General features: G+C 36.3%; 1 protein-coding gene across 7 annotated transcripts in view; it reads right to left on the reverse strand.

Annotated features, from left to right (window-relative positions):
- Nucleotides 1-23,181, reverse strand: part of SYT1 (synaptotagmin 1) — a 345,379-nt gene that overhangs the window by 210,743 nt on the left and 111,455 nt on the right. For all 7 annotated transcript variants that reach the window (XM_083859065.1, XM_083859069.1, XM_083859070.1 and 4 more), the window contains one exon: nt 4,507-4,568. The gene's annotated coding sequence lies outside the window, so the exon portion shown is untranslated. The remainder of the gene's footprint in view (nt 1-4,506; nt 4,569-23,181) is intronic.

The following is a 23,181-nucleotide window of genomic DNA, read 5'->3' on the forward strand; positions in this document are numbered from 1 at the left end:
TATTCAGTGTGATGTTTAAAAATAGTGAAGTACAGGAACATACTATACAACAAAAAAGAATAAGCACGTTAACCCTACTGACTGAAGCTGGCTTATGGAATTCCAACACGCAAATTATGCTAAATAATATTTTGCTTTTGAAACCTAATGTGCAAAGGTGGTTAAAATCTACTGCCACAGCAGCAGCTCAGGCATTTGGCTCCTACTCTTAAGAAAGATGCTGATTTCTTTTAATGTTTTTTGGTGGATGAAAAAGCAGCTGGTAAATACACTAGTATTTCAGAATAAATACATACAATAATATTGAAAAATGGAAAATAAAACACAGATTTCCAGTTCAAAGTTTCCAAGTAATAGGCAAAATATCAGCCTCTATTTATTGAAACCATTAAATGACTCAAATGGTTAAATTCCTAGCTGAGAAAAATATGATTACATGACTTCTAGGGGCACTTGGAAAACACTTAATTTGAAAATGTGTCTAAAAAAGTATCTGTTTACCAATTAAAAAAAAAAAAAAAGCTTAGAAGCTGCAGCAGATAAATTAAATAGTAGAGACTAATCAATCACAGTGCTAAAATGATAGATGACAACTGAACTAAATCCCAGGGAAATGCAACTACAGAGCCATTTTGCAAAATTAGGCTGCATAACTAGCATACCTCAAAGCAGTACAGAATCTAAATCCATGTCAGAGATGTCACATTAAAAAACACAAAGTGGTGTCTGTAATATAGGAATGATAAAAAGAAAAGAAAAAATAAAGTTTTGTGGCACAAAATTTTGTAAGCATATAAGCCATAGAGAACGGACTCCTCTGAACAGTCTTGAGATGATAACCAAAAGTGAGGCAATATAAACAACCTTTACATTATGCAAATGCTACTATACAATTTACCAGAAGTTCATTCTTTCACCATGTGAGGGGAAAAAAAAAGAGTGAAACTAATTTAGGGGAAGACCTCATTAAAGACTTAAGGCAGTGGGAACACTCCAATGAACAATTTTATCCAAGCCTGCAGTATATGCACATGAATTTTAATTTGCGATGACAAAACCTGTGACAAAATGGCAAAAACAAGGAATGAGGGCACTTCCATGCTGCTTCTAGATTACTATACTGCATGAAAGACTGAAATAATAACGTAAGGGAAAGCGACTGCGGTTAGTACAGAACATTGTGGAACCACAGGCTCATTTCTTTTTGAATACTCATAAATTCAACTTTTACAAAATGGACCCTTCCAAAACCAAAAACCCCTCCATTTAACCACTTCATCTCTGGTACATTACATACCTCTAGATATAATATAGTTAATGGTACAATATAAAACACAGTAGCTTTTGAAATAGATATTAGGGCAAACAAGGGTAATGTTACCACTCAAGAGCTAATGGTAAGTCTAACATGAATTTAGTTCTTCTACATGTAATGGAGTCAAACTGCCCATACAATAATTTTCAGCAGGCTAAGCCTCCTCTCAGCTGCTCACAGCAGAGTCTAGATTCTGGCCATCCCTCTCCTGTACTAGTGCCATGCTTGTGCAAACTCCTAATTTATGTCACATTACCTGAACTTGCCTTTATCAAACAAGAGTAACAAAAAACTTGTTACCAATCTGCCACTGATTATTTGCCACTTCTTTGATAAACCAAAGTTTGTGGCAGATGAAATCTGATTGCTGCTGACTATGTGTGGACAACAGACACCTTTTTTTGAACACATGTTGCAAGATTTTTTCCCTGCTCCACAAATGATATCTGCAATCTTTTGCAATATTAAAGACAAATGACAACAACCATTGCGCATAAAATAGAGAACATGTAAAACCCACCAAACTTACTATACATAATGACTTTAATTTTATCATATTTAATTTAACAATATTAATTTTTATTTTATTTTCTCTGTATGTGGGGAATCCAATCTTTTTTTGCCTATAAGTACCAGATATTTTAAATTTTAGATTTTTATTCATGTTGGAAGAAAAAAGTATTCTGAAACAACTTCACAATTCCAATCTGTCAATCCCAGTGTCAGAAGAATGACTAGTTACTTAGTGTATGAATAACATACAGTTCTCAAGGGTGTTGTTAGAAGGCCCAAAGGTACCATACATGAACTTCCCTCCATGGGTAAATGTACAGCCTGATCAAGCTGGTAACATTGCTTCTCACTGATGATGGATGAGAAGTAAGAGTAATTTTATTTCTGTTTTATTATTCTAATTTCCCATGTATATGCCAAAGGGAATGTTAAATAAATTTCACATCACAAATGTTAAAAAACCACTGCAGAGTTTCATTTTTGTAATGATATATTCATTATATGTTAGATCATTTGTAGTTTGTAATCATAATACCACGACTAATAAAATTAACTGATGGATAATACTAAAAGGTCTTTTCAACCTATTCTGCCAGCAGAAGAGAGAGGATTTGTATGTGAAGAAATACTAATAATAGTTGACAAATTTTTTCTCACTAAACACAAATAAATCCACGTTATTCTGAAACAGCTGTCCATGAGTTCTGGCCACTTGACTCAAACACAAATGGCGAGATCTTCCAGAGTCTGCAGTAGTGAAATTTATTTTCTACAAGTAGGTCTGTAACAACTTGTGGATTTTTTGTATACATATATCAGTAGAATTGTACAAATTGCTTGGAATTGCTAGCATTTATTAATGTAACTATCAGTCACCTGTGGCCAAATCTTCAGATCCAGAGGGCGCAATGCATAATTGATTAGGTTGAAGGTATCCCACACATAAAATAACAACTTCCACTATATCTTTCTATACGTCAAATAAAATTGCAAGACCTGACCCATCTTACACTACGTTGCAACCCTTTGTGAATTCCTTAGACATAGGCAAATGGCATTATTCTGTGCATTATGACCTGACAACCGCAGTAATGCTCTTGGTCTGCAGAGATACTAGAAATAGCAAGCTCAAAATTTGCTCAAGATCAGAAACATTGTGCAATGCAGCTCTGCCAAGAGTAAGAGGAGATGGCCCTGTGTGGGAGATGCAAGCAGAAAATATGAAGTTCGAGCAGATTGACTACGTGGCAAAAAATGGAAAGATAAAGGGTAAAAAGAGGTGTGATAGCACGTAGGGAACATAAACCAAAGGAATAGATAAATAGGAGTTTTGAGAAGTTTTCTAGAATTCTCTGGTACATATGTATCATTTGCTACACATCTAGAAAATGTCCACTGGTAACATGGTTTAGTGCAGCGTACAAATAACCACACAGGTTCACAAACAAACGTTGTGTTGTCCTTGGATTTGTGAAATGTCACACATTTCCTTTCGTGTTAAAGCCTATCATCAAACTGGTCTGCCCAGAGACATAATGGGTATTTTTTTGCTATTGACATTTACACACATTCTTTTCCAACAAAGAATATTATTTTTATTACTTCTCAAGAAATATTCAAGATTTATTTCTATCCAAAACTAGCCTGCTCCATACACCATTTTGGGTAAATGAATAGAGATTTCATACACAACACAAAAATTCCTTAACTTGTACTGCCAAATGCATATTCTAAAAGCAGAATGGTGTTAAAGAACATATATTTTCTGCATATTACTTACCGTCCACAATTATCTACCACAAAAAAGGCAGGTTCTATTGGCACCTAGCACAGAGGAACTGTTTTCTAGGAACTTTTAATAGAAATGTGTTAACAGAAGTCCACCTGCTCTGGTTCTCAGAAGATACTGCCACCTGTTAAACACCCAGTAATGTGGTACACCTGTACTATCAGCTACAGCTCCCAGGGCACATTACTTTGGATTGGCACTGAAAGCAGTGTCTGTGCTCTACTTTGTCATGACTGGTATTTCACCAGCAGCCTAAGATTTTTTTCTAGAGACGGTGTCAATGATATCACCCACAACATAAAAACGGCTCATCTTGTCTCAGCAAGTGGTCTTAATTTCTGGGTGTTTTATAATGCTGCAGTGGTCAAAGGCCAGCGCAGACATGCGCTGTGGTTGGTTAGACAGTGCAGTGAACAGCACAGCTATGACCAGGGTGATGCAGAACAATTAGTCAGCAGTTATGTGGTTAACACAAACCCATAAAAGCTTTTTGCTCCTACACCGACCCAGCAGGATCTGACTACAGTGATGGATCTGTTTTTTCTGCAAAATTTAATGTGTGAGCAAATGTTGGTGTAATGCTGTTTTTAGGTTGGTACAGTCAATTTCTCTTGCAATGTATTTTTACTGAGAAGAAAAATGTAATATTCTCAGTATGGGCAGCAATGAAGATACTTTGTGTGGATTATCTGGGCCTCTTACCTGAGATGATGATATAATTTGTAAGTCTAGGTCTGTGAAATCAAACTAAGTTGTATACAAGGCAGATATGTCCACTGCACTAACTTCTTACACTTGTTAGAAGTAGTAAAATATGAAAGAGTAAAAAAAAAATTAAAAGGAAATGCAAGCCATGTTTAGCTTCAGAGTATGTAAGCTGGTCACTTACTGTTCACAATAGAGAATGTGTGCTTAACTCTCTTCTCTTTGTTTATTCAGGACTCCACGCTTCTGTAAGAAAAACAAATACATGCATTTATCATCTATTTAAAATTAACTAACTAGTTTCATTTATGCTATAGAAGTTTTCCATTTTCAGATTTAGTTTTGGCTTACTCCAATATTTAAAATGCTGGGCTTTTGTGAAAGCACCCAGCAGAGAAAATTCACATCACCCAGCAGAGAAAATTCACATCACCCAGCAGAGAAAATTCACATCACCCTTTTTCCTTAAAAAACAAGTTTCTACTCTTAGATACTACAATAGCAGCAGAAAAGAGAAATCTACAGGTTCAGGGAACAAATCTCTCTTGAAACATCAGACTAAATGCTGGGCATCCTAATTTCATCTGGGCACCTGCAGGTCTCCCCAGTTCCAGGAAGGCGACAGGCTTTCACATTTCTGAGGCTGGCAAGCCTCTCACCAAAATCAAATTCTCATGGTGTATTAGATCTTGGCTGAATTACCCCATTAGACTGAGGAGTCAAGGAAGATAGAACATATGCCTCCAATGACAGCCACAGCCTCTCTCATCACTTTTGGAGGAGAGTGGAACATGCTGCAGAGGGCTGTCTGATGCCTCACTCCTGTTTCATACAGGAAATTCGTATTGTAATAACTGAACACAGCACATGAGCTGCTTTAGCCTTTCTTGGCCAGTTTACAGGTATCATAACAGAGGTGAGTTTTAAGGCAGGATTTGAAGGAACACAGCATACTGCCTTTGCAGATTTTACTATTAACAATCTTCATTAATAAAGGCTGTTTGAGGGAAAAGGAGCAAATTGGAACTGCTGGGCAATAAGGGTTACAATAAGGGCAACACTGGTGTGAAAGGGCAAGCACAATCAAGCTGTGAAGGCATTAATTGTGAAGATGACCAATTTGGATGCAGTTAAAAAATGCAGCCAAATACATTGTTACCAAGATAGACAAATGTATTTTTAATTTTACACCAACTAGAAAATGAAAAATTCTGTTATCTTAAACTGTCACCTACAGCACACCAACACACTGGTGTTTAAAAAAGGCAGATCATGATTCCATCTGCCATCTCACTCTAATCAGCAAATCATCCTTCACGACTCAAATAATACAGGACTCAAATTATAAATAATTATAAAATGTAATTTGCCCTTCTATTTTAGTAAGAAATTAATATTTCTTTCTGAATCATTCTGTCAATAGTTATGACATACCAAAATCACTCATTTGCATGTGAGTCTACTGAAGAAACATGTTAAGCAACAATTAAGAACTGTTGGGAGCTGAAGGCTATATAATACCTTAGTCAGAAGTGTCTAATATTATGATGTTACTAAGTTATAAACTTTTTTGAACCACAAGAATCAGCTCTTCTGTTTAACAGCCCATTTTGTCCTAGACATCAGTGAGGAGATGAACACTTAAAATGATGCAAGGTTATCTGGACAACAATTTGAAATCTTACTCTAAAGGGTTTAGAATAACTCAGATGCTGGGGCATAACACAGCTAATTTCATTCCCACAGTTCGTAACTCATATCAAATTTCGGCTGATGTCAATAGCCTTAGCAGGCCTTACCTTGCTCAGGGCTCTGTGTTAGCTGTACAAAATGTTCTGGAACAGACCATGACAGAACTATTCTGAACTGCTGTACTCAAATATCTCTTGAATGGGTTCAACCAAAACTTTGCCTCTTGCTGTCAAGTCAAGTCTTCCCAAACAGAGGGATTTGAAATTCAGAAACACTCAGAAAGGAGGCAAAATAAAAGAACCTCTAATCTCTACCTTCTCCTGGGGTTCAGAGCCAGGGTTTTGGTTCAGGGCCCTGTGTATATCTTGCATTTGAGCAGAGGTAGCTGCAAGTGCCTTAGAGAAATTAACACCCAGAGTGACACCTGCTCTGTGGTACACTGTCTCAATCCCTCCCTATTTCTCTAAGCTGTCTGTGTCAAGCTGTGTCATATTATTACTGAGTCTTTCAGCAGGTTCACTACTTCCTTCTGCTACAACGACTGAAAACGGGAAGACAAATGTTTACTATAGTATTAATTGTAAATAACTGAATAAAAATAAAGGTTATGCACTAGAGAAGCAAATTTAAGCGAAACTATGAATAAGTGCGGCGCTGCATTAAGTGCAAAGCGAGACAGCCTGCCTGCTCCTTTGAAGCTAATAGTCTGAGTTTCCAAAGGATATGAAAAATGCAATGCACATCTAGAATAAATAGGTAAAAAAAAATCAATAAAATTCAACAGTTTTCCATGAAACTAAATACCATCACTCTTTACAAGGATTTGCAGAGCTAAAACATATGGAGATAAATAAACGGGAAAGATTTGCATTTCTAGAGGAAGATTAAAACATTACAAAATAAATTCAACTGTGTTTCCATCACTACTATTAAACACAGGCTATTTTTATTAGATGTGTTGGAAGATTAATTCATTCACCCTTGGTTATGGACTCCTGTGGGTCTTCAGTGCAGGAGATCCCCTGCAGTGACAACTATATTTTCAGAGCTACAAATAGCATCTGTCATAGCACTAGTATCTTCCAAGGCTCCGTTTTCATTTCAGTAATATTTGCAAGGGAAGATGTTTCCTAATGAAACCAATGGAAATATCAACAGAAACACATTTTGATATGTGTGAATACATCTTGTAATATCCCTTTGAAGTCTAATCTATATTTAACAAATGTTATCTACAGAAGATACTTTAAGGCATTTAATTTCAGGGTAAGAACTCATTTAAATGATCTGCAACTTTTACTTCAGTTAGCATACAGATATGCAAAAGTAAGCAAAACAAAGCCTTTTTTCATTAATTCCAAACTCTCTGATCCCAGTCACCTTTATGGTAACCAATTATGGAAATAATCCCATTAAACTGGGGCAGGACTGGAGGTCTAAAATAAAACCAGTTCAGTCAAAACCACTGAATTTAAGATTATACATGCATATATGCTCATGGAATGAAACTCTACTCAACTGCAAGGAAGGGATTCCTTGATTTGCAATTTTTCTCAGGAAGCTCTTGTTTAACTCATACAAAAACAGAGCGGATTTACATTTATTACAGGTGACATAGAACATTTTTAGCACCACAGAATCATGGCAAAAATAAGCCCCTTTTATTAGATGCTTCACTTTTCATTGTGAACTATGTTACAAAAGATGAAAGGGAAGTTGCATGGTAATTAAAATATTTCTCAAGATATCTTAGGCCATCTGCAGTTTCTTTATTCCATTACTATTTTTAAAGCCAGGAATAACTATGTGATCTTTTACAGAGTCCATGAAGAAAATATTTTTATCTGTTTAGGATTATGGGCTAAACACTCATTAGTAGAGCATATGGCTGTTATTTGAGTATTATTCTTCTCTCTCTTCTATTAAGCACTGAGGAATAATTTTGCAAACTGAAACTCCATACTCTGGAGTAATAAAGAGCTGCTAATATATCATGATTATGACTCAGTGACAGTTCCAGAGCACAACTGGACAACATTTCTGTCATGAAAGAATAAAAGCTCTAGAAATCAGTTTCAGGAGGGTTTTGGTTTTGACAGAGCTGAAACTTAGCCCAGGTTTGCTCACTTTATTGATTGTCTTTCAGACCTGAGGACATCCAATTATGCAGCATATCTGGAAGGTTTGGAATAAACAATTTTGAAATTTTGCATGGCAAAACAAAAAAATATAAACTAAACCTCAAAAAAAATCAGCTGTGTTTAGCCTACTGAATTTAGCAGCACATCCTCAAAACATAAGCCCAGTAGTCTTAGAAGTGAAAATGGGTATTTCAAATTTTATTCTCTGCTTTAGAATAATTTATGAGAGAAAATCAGATTAATTGAAAATGGAGGAGTCCATTATGAATAGACTGACATCCTGTAAAACACAGAACTGACGTCTGGAAAAATGAGGCTAGCATTCGATTATGAAGTTTAAATTAGCTAATAACCAGTACAGAGTCTAGATAATTTCCAATTGCATAATGTGCAGCAAATTAAATGCATTTTGAAGAAAAATGCAGTTGTGGGAATTTATTAATAATTTCAAATATTGAAACAGAAATTGTCATACATTATGACCTTTACAGTCCTTAATCATATGTATATTCCACTACTTTATGGGCTTAATTTGCACAGCATCAACTTTTACTGCGAGTAACATTGATTTTGTCGAAACCTCAAATAAGTCACAGAACAGATCTGAGGATTACTTCAGAAGGGATTTAAAGCACACACTGTGAATCTCTATACAACCACCACTTAAAACACTATCCGTTCAGGCCCAGATGGATTGCTATGGCAACAGAATCCCAAATACCAGGTTTGTAACTAAAAAAAATGTAAATTATTGATGAACTCAGAGTTGTCTCTCTTGGACACCCTCCTATTCAAATACCAAGCCGTATGGTTAGAATACAGAGAAATGGTTGATATGCAATTTCCCCAGCCCAGTGAGCACTAATCCCAAAGGATTTCATTAAATCTTTTGGCTTAAATTTTTATTCTTGGAACAGCAGTCAGCAAGCAAGGATTACATTAAAAAAGGCACTATTGAGGTCATTACTGACTGAATTCAGGCTTGTAATATAAGAAAACAGGAACTAATTTTAAATATACCTCCACACACAACCCTCCTTCCAAAATAGCAATGCTCTAAGTTACTATATATTTGATGACAGCATTTTTTCCACTCACATCACCACCCTTCTTCCTTGCCTACAGGCAATGATGAAGAACAGTACGAAAGAGTAAAAAACAAAAAGACATATTATTTGATAAAGAGGTGCTCTCATGGTAGAGGTGACTGTACATAAACAACTGAGTTGCAGAACAACGAATGTAAGGAGGCTCCGCAGTCTTTGATATTTTGTAGATCAAAACCAAGAATAAAAACTTCTCTAGCAAATGAGCAAACAAAAAGAGAAGAACTACTTTTTTGGCATTTTTATTGCAAATTTCATGAGCAGTCTGATAAGGGAACAAATAGTGGTAGGAAAGCCAAACTCTACTGGAAAGCCTCTCAGACTTTATACAGACAGTGAGTGTCAGACAAAAACAGACCCATCAGTTCTCAGATTTTGGACTGTGACAGTCCAGCTTGCTTTAAAAGAAACTATGGCTTTTAAAAACCCAGACAATTCTCAGGTGTGTGCTTGCCATCAGGTGTCACTGTACAAAGAAGAAAAATGGCAAACTGACTGTATGAGTTTGCTACCAGATCCAAACCAGGTTAGGGGTAAATTTGTGCAGATGGGTAAATATGGAGGTATGCTTTTGCTAATAGAAAGGAAACAATTACTGAAACAGAAAATGCAAGAGAGAAAACCAAGTCTGAGAGACATTTCCTACAATAAGGGAGAAATTTAGAGCAACAGAATGAAAGAAGATAGTGGTTGTACTAAACACTTCCTGACAGGACAGGAGAAATTCTCCCATCTCATTCATACAGATGAGCACTTATTCAACACAGTACATAAAGACAAAGGACATATTTAGGAGAGCTGTCACATGAACAGCTATTTAAGTTTACAGGTATTAACTAGATTGCAAGCCTTTTTTAGGTCTCAACATTCAATGTTTAAGTATTTCAGAATGCAGTTTACCATAATGCCAGTGCGGCATCACTGTGGACACTAGAGACAAAACCAGTATTTAGACTCTGCTTTTCTCAATTCATTCAGTCTGTGGCTGGGCCATTCCACTCTGTCACCCACATATTTTAAAGGTGAACAGTTTTCAGCTCTACAGGTTTCTCTACTCAGCAAAGGACTCATTGCAGAATTTGTCTTTGGGAGTCCTTTTTATAATACTAGCAATAAAGCTGCTTTTTCAGCCTCTGTTTACTTGTTTTGAGCTACCTGCCACTTAAAGTTCAAACATCCTCCCCTGTAGCCTCCTCAGAATTTCAGTTCTTAGCAGAACCCAGGTGTTTCAACTCCTGACTAGCTTTTTCTTGTTATTACCATACAACTCCATCAGACATGCTGTGTTTTTGTTACACACAACTCATGCATAGGCAAGAGCAGCTCCTGATGTCAGTAAGTGCCAGCTGCTCGTCAGATGTCCCTGTACTGCCCTCCCAGTTGCATGATGCTGCCACATTCACAGATTCTTTCTCCTACCAGTAGTGCCTAGAACATGCCTTCTTACCCTCTTTGGTTCTCAGTCCTGGTGGATTCAGATCTCTTGTTGCCCATCAAAAGCCTTTTCAAGCTTCTGATTTATCCTTCCACTTGGCTTGATGTTAGAAGACCCATCTACTCTGATACGTCCATCAACCACACCTAGGTCAGCATCATAATTTCATGATCAATGCACAATCATATGAATCAGCAGGCACTAAAAGACTCTTTTTAAGAAAGTAAACCTATTAATGCTGATAATACAGTCAGTGACAATAGTCACAAATGGGTATCTGAATCATCATGAGATGTTATAAGAATCTTATGTGGCCAAAGGAGCATCAGAATTTGGGGCAACAATAGCATTTCCTCCCCCATGTAGCTATCCAGGACAACACATATCTCTTCATCTACTAACACTCATTTCATTGTGAAGCTACTGTACTCCTGCTGTATAAATGGGATGGCACATGCACCAGCAATACGGATGCATACCAAATGTGGCAAAGACTTCCAGGAAAGATTTGCATATGACAGACCATTAAAGTAGCTAAGCTGGATGTGTTCACGATATGTAGGGAGACTTCAACCACTATTCTGTATCTGCCATGTAGTAACTGTGAAGCTGCTCTGGAAGGAATTTTCCCAGTGTGTAGCTTGCCATTCCTGCTTTGATTGCTGGGTATATCTCAGCCCTTTGCTTAGACAAGAGTAGAATTTTCAAACTTTACATGAAACTTGTATTTTTCCAATTGCAAATAGGAAGATGTGAGAATACTAACATTTATTAACAATAAAAAGCCATAAAAATTTCATACATTAGAGTATGAAATTTTCCTAAGTGAAAGTTTTCAAGACTGAAACAACCAGCACTTGTAACAGGGCAATCCATCAAATTTAATTTCAAGTATTTTCATGCTTTTATATACAACAAGATATAGAGTCACAATTATTTTCTGAGACATTTTAGAAAAAAAAGAAACACAGTCTCCATAAGTTGCTCCATCACACTCTTTAGACTAGGCATTTTGGATCATATGAAAAGATAAGAAAGTAGTTCCTAGCATAATTGGTTTCAGATGTCATATTTAGGTTGCTTGTTAACAGCTATAAACGAAGACTTTTTTAGAAGCACAATGAAGATTTTTTAATCAGTCTCCTAAATCCTTCCTAAAAAGATAGCATATCTTTACATTAGTAGATAGACACTCAGCTGCATTCCACTGTTTGAAGATTCAAAATCTAATTGCTTTTATCATAGGATGAAAGAACCTGCTGCAATATCCACTGCAGGAAGTGATTATGTGTTACATAATGCGGCTGATCTTTTTGTTCTGGTGTGAGAGGGTTTTATTTATTTATTTATCTATCAATTCTGCTTTACAAAAATGTACTAGTATGGGTAAGGAATTCACCCATAGAATCTGATAGTCAGTGTCAACACCTCAGCAAATTAAGTGACATAATCTATGGATGAGTTGTTCCAATACCCTTTCTATATTACCCTAGAGAGACCTACAGTGGCAACAACTTCATTATTTCCTGCCCATTTAAATACATCCCTTCAAATATAACTTTTTAGATAAAGAGAAAATTCTAATCAGACTTTCTGTGGCTCATCTGGATATATACACAGAATTTGTAGAGATGATAATTCACCACTGGTATGCTGTCAGTTCACATTTTCTATACCATACAGTTTTATTCACGCCACTGTTTTCTTCTAATGGAAATTATTTAAAAAAGTTTGAAAGTCTACCAAGTCTAAATACAGGCAAAATCAAGTTACTGCCTACCCCCTCCGGTACTAATCCAAGACTACATGCTGCTCAGATTTCTGGTAAGCAGCAAAACAAATCCTGTAAAGACAGGCACATCACTTTCTAAAGCTGGTACCCTTGATTCGTCACATTAATTTTAATGTTGCTTGTCCTGAACCCACCATGCAACAAGCCCTTTTGCTCCCCAGCAACTGCTCTCTGCTCCCTTTGACCTTTTTATAACTATCTGGGTGCTTCATATCTCAAGACTACTATTTCTAATCTTCATGTGCAATTTCACTACTCTCACGATCACAGTTGGCTTCTCCTTTACATTGAACTACACTTCAGACTACTAAGTGAATGAAAAGACACCAACTTAATCAAGATTTTTTTTGTTTTGGTTTACAAGAAGAGATGATATTTTGTACGCCTCTGTGGTCAACAGGAGCAAAGAATGAAACACCCAAAATTGATAATGAAACTAGACTGCACTGACACACTGATAGTAGACTATATTAATAACAGGATCATTAAATAAAGTAAGTATACATGAAGATTTTAAACATTTATTTTCAGTTACAACACATAATATTTCATTACCAAAAATGTTTCTAATCACTCTAGTATGTTTAACATAAAAATAACTCAACTGTAACACTGTAAAAGCAAGCAAACAGTTATACCAACATTGGTGGAAATACTTTACAACCTTATTCATAGATGATCAGGACGACAAAATCATGAGCAATTAGTTAAAAATAAAAAATGTTTTCAGCCTTCCAATTATTTATGTTAAAAAAATAACTGTGGTATTTCTGTCTTTGAAAAATCTGACAACAATGGATTACTGTTATGAGACTGTTTTATAAAAATCACAAAGTCTGTTGGAAAAAACAAATTCATCTTATGCCATGTTCTCTGTCTACCTCAGCTTGTAAGAATATCAGATTGCCTTATAGCCAGTAAAAAAAAAACAAACTTGAGCAATCATTAAAAATTGTGTCTTTCTTATTTAGTACTGTCCAGAACATTACTTTCTCAGTGACTGTCATTGTGGCATATAGGGCTGCCTCCTAGAAGGAACTGTATGTAGCACCACTAAGGGATGCACAGACCAGTATTACTGGTCCTCAAACACAAGTAATAGGTTGACCAGTCAGTAGATCTTTCTGGTTCTTCATCATTTTAACTTCTGCCTAGACATAGAGGCCAATGAATAAACTAAACCAAACAAAAGAAGAGTGGAGAGATGCACTGCAGAGGTATAAAATAGATGAATGCCACGAGCAATGCAAACTGGAGTTTCTTGTCAGGTTACAACTTGCTGAAGAAACACGTAACCTAAATGACAAGAGTGAACATTGAGTGACATGTAACAACAGCCTGTAGAAAGTAGGAGGCAGGCAGGTAAGGAGCTTCAGCAGCAAATGCTACCTTGATTCTCAAAAGCTGCAAAGTCAACTCAGCAGAAACTGCAAAGTCCAGTAGGAATGTCTCACATCCCTGAGATAAATGGCTGTCAGCCTGGCTAGCTGTGCAAGGGAGAGAATTTGGTCATCAGAGCTCTTAACCAAGCACAGGTGTCTCAGTGTAGTGTGTCTAAGCCATGCTACTTTCCATAGTTAGTGGCACATTGTAACATCCTGCCTGGCCACCTTGGCTTCCTTCCCTGGTCAGCTAAAAGGGTTGGGCTGGTATCCACAGTGAAGTTCATCTCCACACTCACAGAAACACAGTGAAAGTTTTAACTAGCCTATAGCTGCTGGTATTTGGGTCTAAATTCATTATTATATAATGTCATCTAGAGATAAAATTTCCATATCTTAAAGCATTTCTTTACACATGATGTGCACATGGCTTGACAAAGGCATTTGATTTTGCAATACTAAAGATGAACTGAAGTATCATGACTTTTTTCATCTTGAAACTACAAGCAGAAAGCTAGAGACTGGGGAATTGAGGCAGACCTTTCAATCACAGGTGTCACTCTGGGCTGCAACAGAAGAGCTTAACTGTCAATCCTTGCAGATTAAAGATATTATTTTAAAACACAGGATAAAACACAAGTGGTGGTTTTGAAAGTCTACATAACAGTAAAAAAAAGGAAGCATCAAGTCCACATTCAGCAAATCTGATAGCCTAATCAAAAAGCAGCACATCAGACAGTGCCATGTTGATGTGCAGATGGCTAGGAACGTTAAAAGAGGTAGTTATCATTATTGTTCCTTACGTATTTGAGCAAAGAAAAGACATCCTTATATTGTATTTGCCTATAAAATCAACTTCCTCAGCTAGACATTGCCAGAAGGAATCTAATGGAAATGTCTATTTAGTGAAAATCAAATAATTATCTTGTAATTACCATCTCATGTGTCACATTTAATGTTAGCATCTCTGAATCAAGGAAAATTCAAAAAAAGGTCTATTTGAAATCCTTAGAAAAACATTTGGGCAAATATTTTAATTGGGCTACTTTTGCTAATGAAGCTAAGGATTCCACATAGCAATATTTCTCTGTTTTTGTAGAGCCAAATGTTAACATAAACCACCCTTTAATATAATCTTCCTATCCATCTTGAGGCAACCTGTTTAATTTTTGATTATTAGCTTCTCTGAAATACAGCTTCTTTGGACCAAACTTCAGCCCCTTCATAAAAGCTACTGATTTGCACTCAAATAGCACACTGGAGCAGTCTGAAGGAAAAAACCATTTGTTCTGTCTCAACTGATGTATAGCGTAATTTTCTGAGATTCTTTCATTGCAATTTGCAAACACATTAGCTAAGTCTATGAAACAAAAGCAATCTGTACTACCCATGGCCCAGAAGAAGCAGAAGCAGAAAGTTAGAAAACATAACAAATGTCTGAATCATCTTGAGGCAGGGATATACTCTACCTCAACACAAAACATCATTACTCAAAACGTGCCCCATCTACTTTTCTGACAAAGGAAGCCTGGCCACCTAACACTGAATACAGTCTTAAAACAGGCTGTATTAGACTTTTAAGAAGGGGCCTGGAGAAGGCAAACTTACCCTAGACTAATGCAGGGAATCAACACTGCAGTTAAGTTATGAGACTTTCAGTCCCTTTTTCCCATTCCTGCAGTTCCAGCCTCAATTCCCTATTTATTCTAGTCACTCTGCAGTCAACTCTTCCCAAAAGAGGAAAGCTACTGAACACTGACATGCTGAAGTTCTCTGCTGAATACTCCAATGCAGAATCCAGCAGGTGCCACTGAACACATTTCAATATTGTTACTTTTTAAACAAAGCAGATATAAGGGATACTGTGGGCAGGAAGGGGAATGTAAATGCAGTTTTGATAAACAGCCAGATGAGAGCATAACTGCATTCACAGATAGGAAGGGACAGCAAAATAGACACTGTTACACAGAATGATTGCTACAGCATCTCTCAGCATGGATTTTAAACAAATCAAGAAAACACCACATGATGTATCTAAAACTTCATTTCAGCATCTTGCAAAAAAATAAGTATCTGTTAAAGATCACCTTGTTCAAGGCAACCCTTAATATGAGTTTCTGTAAAAAGGGAACTTGAAATTGCCTGTCAACAAATCAGCAGATGCCCTTTCTGAAGCTGACAGGTGCTTTTTGGCATTACTGTAACAACCATGAATACTTCATTGCAAAGGGTAGAATCAATTGCTTTAATCAGTTTCTACCATCACTTATGAAGTACACAGACAATTTTCTAATCTATGTTTTGCAGTGACAAAAAATGTGCAAGTTCAGCATACTCAGGCAAAGCTGACTGTCAGTATGTTTTCCTTTTGACAAAAATCAGCATTCTGCCTATAAGGTTACAGTCCTGTCTCAGGAATAACTGAAGCAAGGGCTCTTAAGCAAAATTGATTCTCCTAAAATACAGTAAAACAATCCACAGCAGTGTCAGTCTTCAGCAAAGTTCTATGATACACAGAGATTTCAGGATGCAGTGTGAAATGCTGCTTTATGAACAGAACAACATGACAGCTTAAAACAGGAACATCATGGATTCATTCAAGTACATCAATAAATCCAAACATCTCTGTCAACTATTTTCTTTCTGAAAGCTCTCTGTTCATATATCAGAAAATTCAGGAGATCAGAAAACAGTAAGACTAGGAGAAAGGAGAAAATAACAAAGAAATCAAATATCTCCTTCTCTGGCCCTCGTTTCATTTGTTCATTCCTGATATCCTTTCTCTTCTTCTTCTCCACTGTCTCCTTAAACTAAAATGGGCATCTAACAGAGCTGACAGTTGCCATTCTTTGCACCTAAACAGTTCCTTTGAGCACACAGTAAGAAACTGTCTTGAAGTACTTTTATTCTGAATCTTGCTACACTCATAAGAATATGTAAAAAAAAGAAGCTGAGAGATTAAATTACCCTAACTGCAAAGCAATTCTTGCTTGACAAAAAATCCAGATCTACTTGTCTTGTAATATGTCCAGTGCTCTCTCAAAAATGTGAGTTTGCAGTGAGAGATAACAACAGAAACAGATAAATGTGATTTTTGGTGTTTCAGCTGCCATCTTCCATGCCCATTACAGATAATACCCTTATCTTAACTTGTTGAAAAATACATGTGATTTCATTTTGAGCTTTGCAAATCTGAATCATAAATCATTGGAAGAGATCACTGAACATGTTAGGAAAAACAAAGAGGAGTCTTAAAAAGGTAGATTTTGAAGAAATGTGGCAGGCAGACCAACACTGTTTAGAAAACAAACAAACAAACAACAAAAAACAACCAGCTGAAGAAAGTGAGAAGCATCTGAAAGATTGAAGATTCAACAATATTTGGCACATGAGAAGCACTATAAACAGGTACAGGGAAAGAAAGCAGTGGCTGGATACCAAAAACCCCTTGTTTTGCTCTAAAATATTTTAAGGGAAATAGTAAAGTTCAGCTATGAGTGAAACTCAAACCTGGACCAGGAAAAGCACAATGAAGTACATCTTACATTAGTTGAGCTGAGGACTTCTTGAACCAAGTAATTATTTTCTTCTCTCCACCTTACCCCTCAGTGAACACCGTGCTATTATTGTGGAGGTGAGTGGAATTAGTGGAGCTAATACAGGGTTAGAAGTCAAGAACTCTAGAGATGTAATCCTGGATTGGTCTCTGACTTGCTCTGGTACCATGTTTACGTCACTGTTCAGTTTCTCCACTAATAAAGCAGATACGATAATATACAACTCATGAAGGACCTTGCAGGATTAAAGCATGCAGTATTTTGCAGGAAAGCTACCAAATTTAAGTTTCCTGCAGCACTTAAATGGATCAGCCTATAGGGATTGGGCCTTAACTTATCTCTATAAAAATGTTAACTGCAATAGGAGAGAATCAAGACAACCCTGAGTGTTTTAAAAATTTTTACCTTTGCATTATTAAAACATTTGCAATGGGGACTGAATGTTTGCACTTCTGGGACTTTGCTGGATTTTCAGATTTATACTGGGCAACCGAAGCATTCCTTTGGCCCTAACACCTTAGGATTATTTTTCTAAGGCATTTAAACAGAAAAAAAGTACCACTCTAAATATCCTTCACCGTTTTGTTTTAAAAGTCTTTGAAGCTACAAGCGCCTCTTACTATCCATCTGTAGAGGGCTCATCACATTTGACTCTGTGGGCAAGTTGGTATTACAAAGGAACAACATGTCTCATAATACATTTAATGTGGTTCAGTTGCCACTGCTAATAACAATACATTTATCCTACTAAATCCCACAGTATTATCTTTTCACCAGCACAGGAATTACTCAGCCAAAACTGAAATACGCTCTTAAATGGAGCAGTTTAAACAAAGATGAAGGGCTAAAGGACTGCAGGACTGTTAACAGTATTTTCTGGATTGTTTAAACGTAATAAAGTAAATTCAGCAACAATTCTAAATTCTTCACGGTTCCATGTTTCCCTCTGACAATGAATTTCTTTTTGTCATTTTTCTTTTTCTTGTTGCACTCACTGTGTTACATGATTAAAATACTAAGATAAGGGATTTTTTGTAATGAAAATTGCACTACCTTACGTATAAGCACTTATCTGTATTCGTAGGCATGTATGCCTTTGTCAAGCTGTATCCACCCACATGTATATTCCCTCTTTATTTACCCAGCTTCCCCAAAAACTGAGGTCCAACTCTATTGCATATAGATGTTCTGCATTTATTTGAGATTTTTTGGTTACAAACTACAGCACACCAAACAATAATTGGATTAAGTTCATACCCATGCTTATGTCCGACATGAATTATATTATTTATATGATTAAAAGGTTGAGACAAAAATATTTACTTCAGATAAGAAGGTGCAGTTATACCAGTATGGGCATAAAACTGAATATGTGAATAAAAAACACATTATAAATGTAATTATTTTAGTTCCTCAATATATGCAAATGTATAACATTTAAACATGATGTAATGTGACATTACGTCAAAAAAAAATATTATCAAAGGATCAGCTATAATGGATCACCCATCTCTAAGATAATGGGCTAGAGAGTCTTGACTTATACAAGGGAGATGTGAGATGATCCCAAGTTAGCTGACTCCTGGTAGCAGTAGAGATTTGTAACAATGTGCAAAAGCAGGGAGGCCTTTGACACCCAGGCTGTTCAAAAACCTTCAGTTAGATCAGTGTACCATTCTGAAATAACAACAATCACTGCAGAATTTATGGCACAAAACTACCAAAGGAAGATGACGTGCTCCAGCCTGGATGCAGCACACAGAGACTGATTTAGAGATATTCTTTAACAGGGTTCTATGCTTTTATTATGCCCAGATGCCTTCTGAAGTCTTAAAGAAGTAACTAAGATAGATACAGAAAGATAGTGTAATTGATAGTGATAATTACCTTGGTGGGATGCAAAAGGCTATGCTGCAGCAGTACACTAACATCTCTTTTGCAAGCCTGCTAAGTATATTGATTTGGCATATTCTGTACCATAGGCCTTTTTATTAAATACAGCACTTTACTTACACTAGTCTTCCAAACATCGATAGAAAACTTGGTGTTCGACTCTTCTGATTTTACATAGTACAGATAATATCTTCCTGTTCTTTTCCACTCAGAACGAAATGGCTAACTCATTTCACAGGAGCCAGAAGCCAAATAAATTATCAGCTGTCAGTTATTGACTAGGCATCAAAAATGTATTTGGAGGCAATACTATCCAGAGAAATGTGAGTTAGATCTCCTCAGCCTTGGATACCATATAGCAGAGTTTTCTGCATGAAGACAGCCAAAAGCCCTGCACTGGAGATGGCATTCCCCCTTAAGCCTACCTTGACGTTGGGATTTCCCCTTGAGGCAGGGTGGCCAAGGCCATGTACCACCTGAAGATAAAAAAGGCAAGACAAAAGGAGCCAGGTTTGTCTGGGCCAAGAACCTTGAAGGAAGGTTTTTAACCTCCATGGGCTCCAGAAATAATGCTGAGCTGGCCAGATTGCTGGCTTTTAGCTGGTCCTCAACACTGACTGAAGACTGATCTGGCCTGAAATTTTTGGAAGAGCATGGAAAAAAACTCCCTGAGAACTACAGTAGTAGGATTACTGCAAAAAGTAGAGGATCTGCTTCAGTTTTTTTTTGATGGGACAATCTAATTCATCCTCCTGCTTAGTTCAGTCTACCTTCTTTAAAGCAAAGCCAAGATTCTGTGTAGTTTTACGATTTCCTTCATAACCGAGCCTAAGACATCAATACTGCTTTGCAATGACAAAGAATGAAATGAGGAAGTCCCGGGACTTCCAATAGTTACTGAGGAACTGTATCACAACACGGAAATTAATTTCCCCAGAACATGGAAGATATTACCCTAGGCACCAACTTTAGTTCTGTGCAAACACAGATAACCCTAGAAAAAACCCTAGCGTGGAATGACATTGAATATTCTGCCAAAACAATAAGTAGCAGAACACACCCTGCTACCCTGAAACATTCTGACATTTTTCATGCAAGGAGTCAAAAAGTACTTAAATCTCCAAGTCACTGGAAGGCTGTAGGAGAGCTCAAGAACATCCAAATGTCATTAGGCTTTGCAACAACAAAAGAATTTGTTAGTTGAAAATACCCAGAGCCCAGCATGGTGGGGCAGACTTCTCTAACTTTCCTACTATACGTGGGATGGAAGGGAAAACAGAGCTGCTAGTATTAGCTTTGCCCTTCTACAGTAATCATGTAGCTCTTGTGAGTTTTTATACTGTTTTAATTGGAAAACAGAGTGACCAGGTCACTTCAACATTTTTTACCATGGGTCAATAAAGGCAGTCTGCACAGTTTTCATATGCCATAACACTGCATCCCAAAGCTGTCTTCATGCCTCACACTGGCTCTCTTTGATCCTTTCCCTACACAGTACTCCTCCTCATTTAAAAGGAGCTAGTATTTGAAATGTTTGGTTTATTAGATTTATGTTTGGAAAGTTAACTTTAATCACTATCAGCTCTAAACATTTATGCTTCCCCCCAGATCAACAAATATCTATTCACTTCATATTTAGCCTGTTTAACATGATCAGAAAGATTTTCCTGTGAGATGCTGAATTTCCTAAACAATAGCTAGAGCTTGTGAAGAGGTAAAGACACTCAGTAAGATGCTTAAGCACACAGACAACTACTTTTAGTAGTCAGGAAACCTATGAGACTACTTCTGTACTTAAACATATGTTTATGTAACTGAATCAATGGACTCACAGTCAGGCTAGAAGAGAGACATAATGGTAAAATTTGGTTGAAAAGGCCCAGATAATTTCTGAAAATAAATCAACCATAAAAATACAGGATTTTAATTAAGCTTTGTTGTTCTACTCACAGATGCTTACAGTTTCGAATTTTGATGGCTGCATTTTAATTTAACTCTGTTTGCGGATGAAGCATGCCCTGAGACAGGTAATCTATCTCAAGTGTTATTTTCTTACACTATCTGACATAGATATAACACAAGAAAAACACATTAATTTTGGCATGTTGTTGTCTCATCATCTCGAAATTAATTCCACTCTCAGTATGGTAGTAAAAGGTAAACAAACAAATGTTAAAATCCTTACAATTCCAGCATGCAAGAGAGGTTGAATCACCTCCTGCATTTTCCATACAGGCCTGAACAACCTGCTGTTCATCTGGTCAGTATTGGTTGTGGTACTTCTTATGTTTAGCACATAGTTTCATTCTTAACTTTTGGCTACATTCTTTATCTCAAACTGAAAAAAATGCCTCCCCCATTTGTTGCTAATGATTATATAGATATAAAGAAGTGCTTTTAGATTAGATTAGAGATTCTTTTTCTCTCTCTTCAAAATGTTAAAATTGTAAGAAGACACTAATCACCACTAGCATCTAACTCCAAAATTAAAAATGATCCTATGTTACCAAAATTTCAATTTTAAAATGTTCTAGAGCAATTATTGCTATTTCAAAGAAAAAATAGTATCTTTTGAAAAAAAATAAATCAGGCTTTTCTTAAAAAGTCTTTGTCTTTTACTTTCTCAAGCCAATTATAATTAAATTCAGGTGTATTTTAAAAAATAAAATAAAATTACAGAGGCTATTCCAATCTCCTCAATTGTCCTGTGTGGTCCTTTAAATTATCTCTATTCATGAGATATTACTTTATTTGAGAACTATTGATAGTTCTTTGTCATTGAAATTCACACCAGTACAAAATATCTGATGTATTAATAGGAAAGTACACAAGTTTTAAAAGACAAATAAATAATACTGGTATAACACTTACATTTGAGTCTTCTTATCTGTGCTAAATATTCTTATACAAGATGTATCTTATAGCTTTTTATACTTAAATCTGAATCAATCATCAAGAAAATGAGAGGACTTGCTAATCGTTCCTTTAGATGCAGATGAACTCCATTAGCCAAATTTAAAGAACTCTATAAAAGTTCATTGCCATTAAATACCTTTTATCTCTCAAATGCTACCACTTTATGTTTGTATTGGTGATTTGTGAAAGAAATGAAAAGAATTTTCATCTTTATTGTAGAATTAAAGATAGAAGCAGAGACTCCAAATGTGAAAGACACTCACCCTATGCAAAAAGAGCGAATGAGAGTATCAAAATTCATTAAAACTCATTTCAACCTTAGCAGAATCAGATTTGGAAAATCAGTTATTTTAGGGGAAAAGGTTGGGCTGGTTCTGATATCCAGCAATTTCTCATTCCCTTTTAAGTAAAAAAGACATTCTGTAATGAAAACTGTAAACATTCAAACACCTGAAAACACTTAAAGTAACTAATTTTGATATTCAGTGGGGTCTTTTGGTGAGTTGTGCAAAATGATACTGGGGAAAAAAGCAATCTTTGATGACTTAAAAATTACTGCATTGACAACTAGAACATTTGTTAAGAAAATTATGTATTTAATATAAAATTACTCCTTCATGTCATTCATTCAGAATGCTTTTTCCTATACCACGGAAGTACATTTGCAATACTGACACTGATACCATGAGAATTCTTTTAAATGGAAATTTTATAAAACTTACTATGGCTTGAAAGCAGGCATAATTTTAGACAATCTAGCATGCTTTCATTTTCTACAGCTACCTACTGTATTAGTAGCATCATAACTCTTAAAAGCCTGTGGAGTGCCGTGCATTTAATCTTTTACCTGAAAAGTTACTGAAAGTAAGAAATGTCTTTAAGAGTTGGGTTTGTATGTTCCCCTTGTACAAGCAAGGCTGGTTAATAATGCTGAGTCTTAGTCAC

This window comes from Zosterops lateralis (genome assembly GCF_965231275.1).
Source record: "Zosterops lateralis genome assembly, chromosome: 4".
NCBI lineage: Eukaryota > Metazoa > Chordata > Aves > Passeriformes > Zosteropidae > Zosterops > Zosterops lateralis.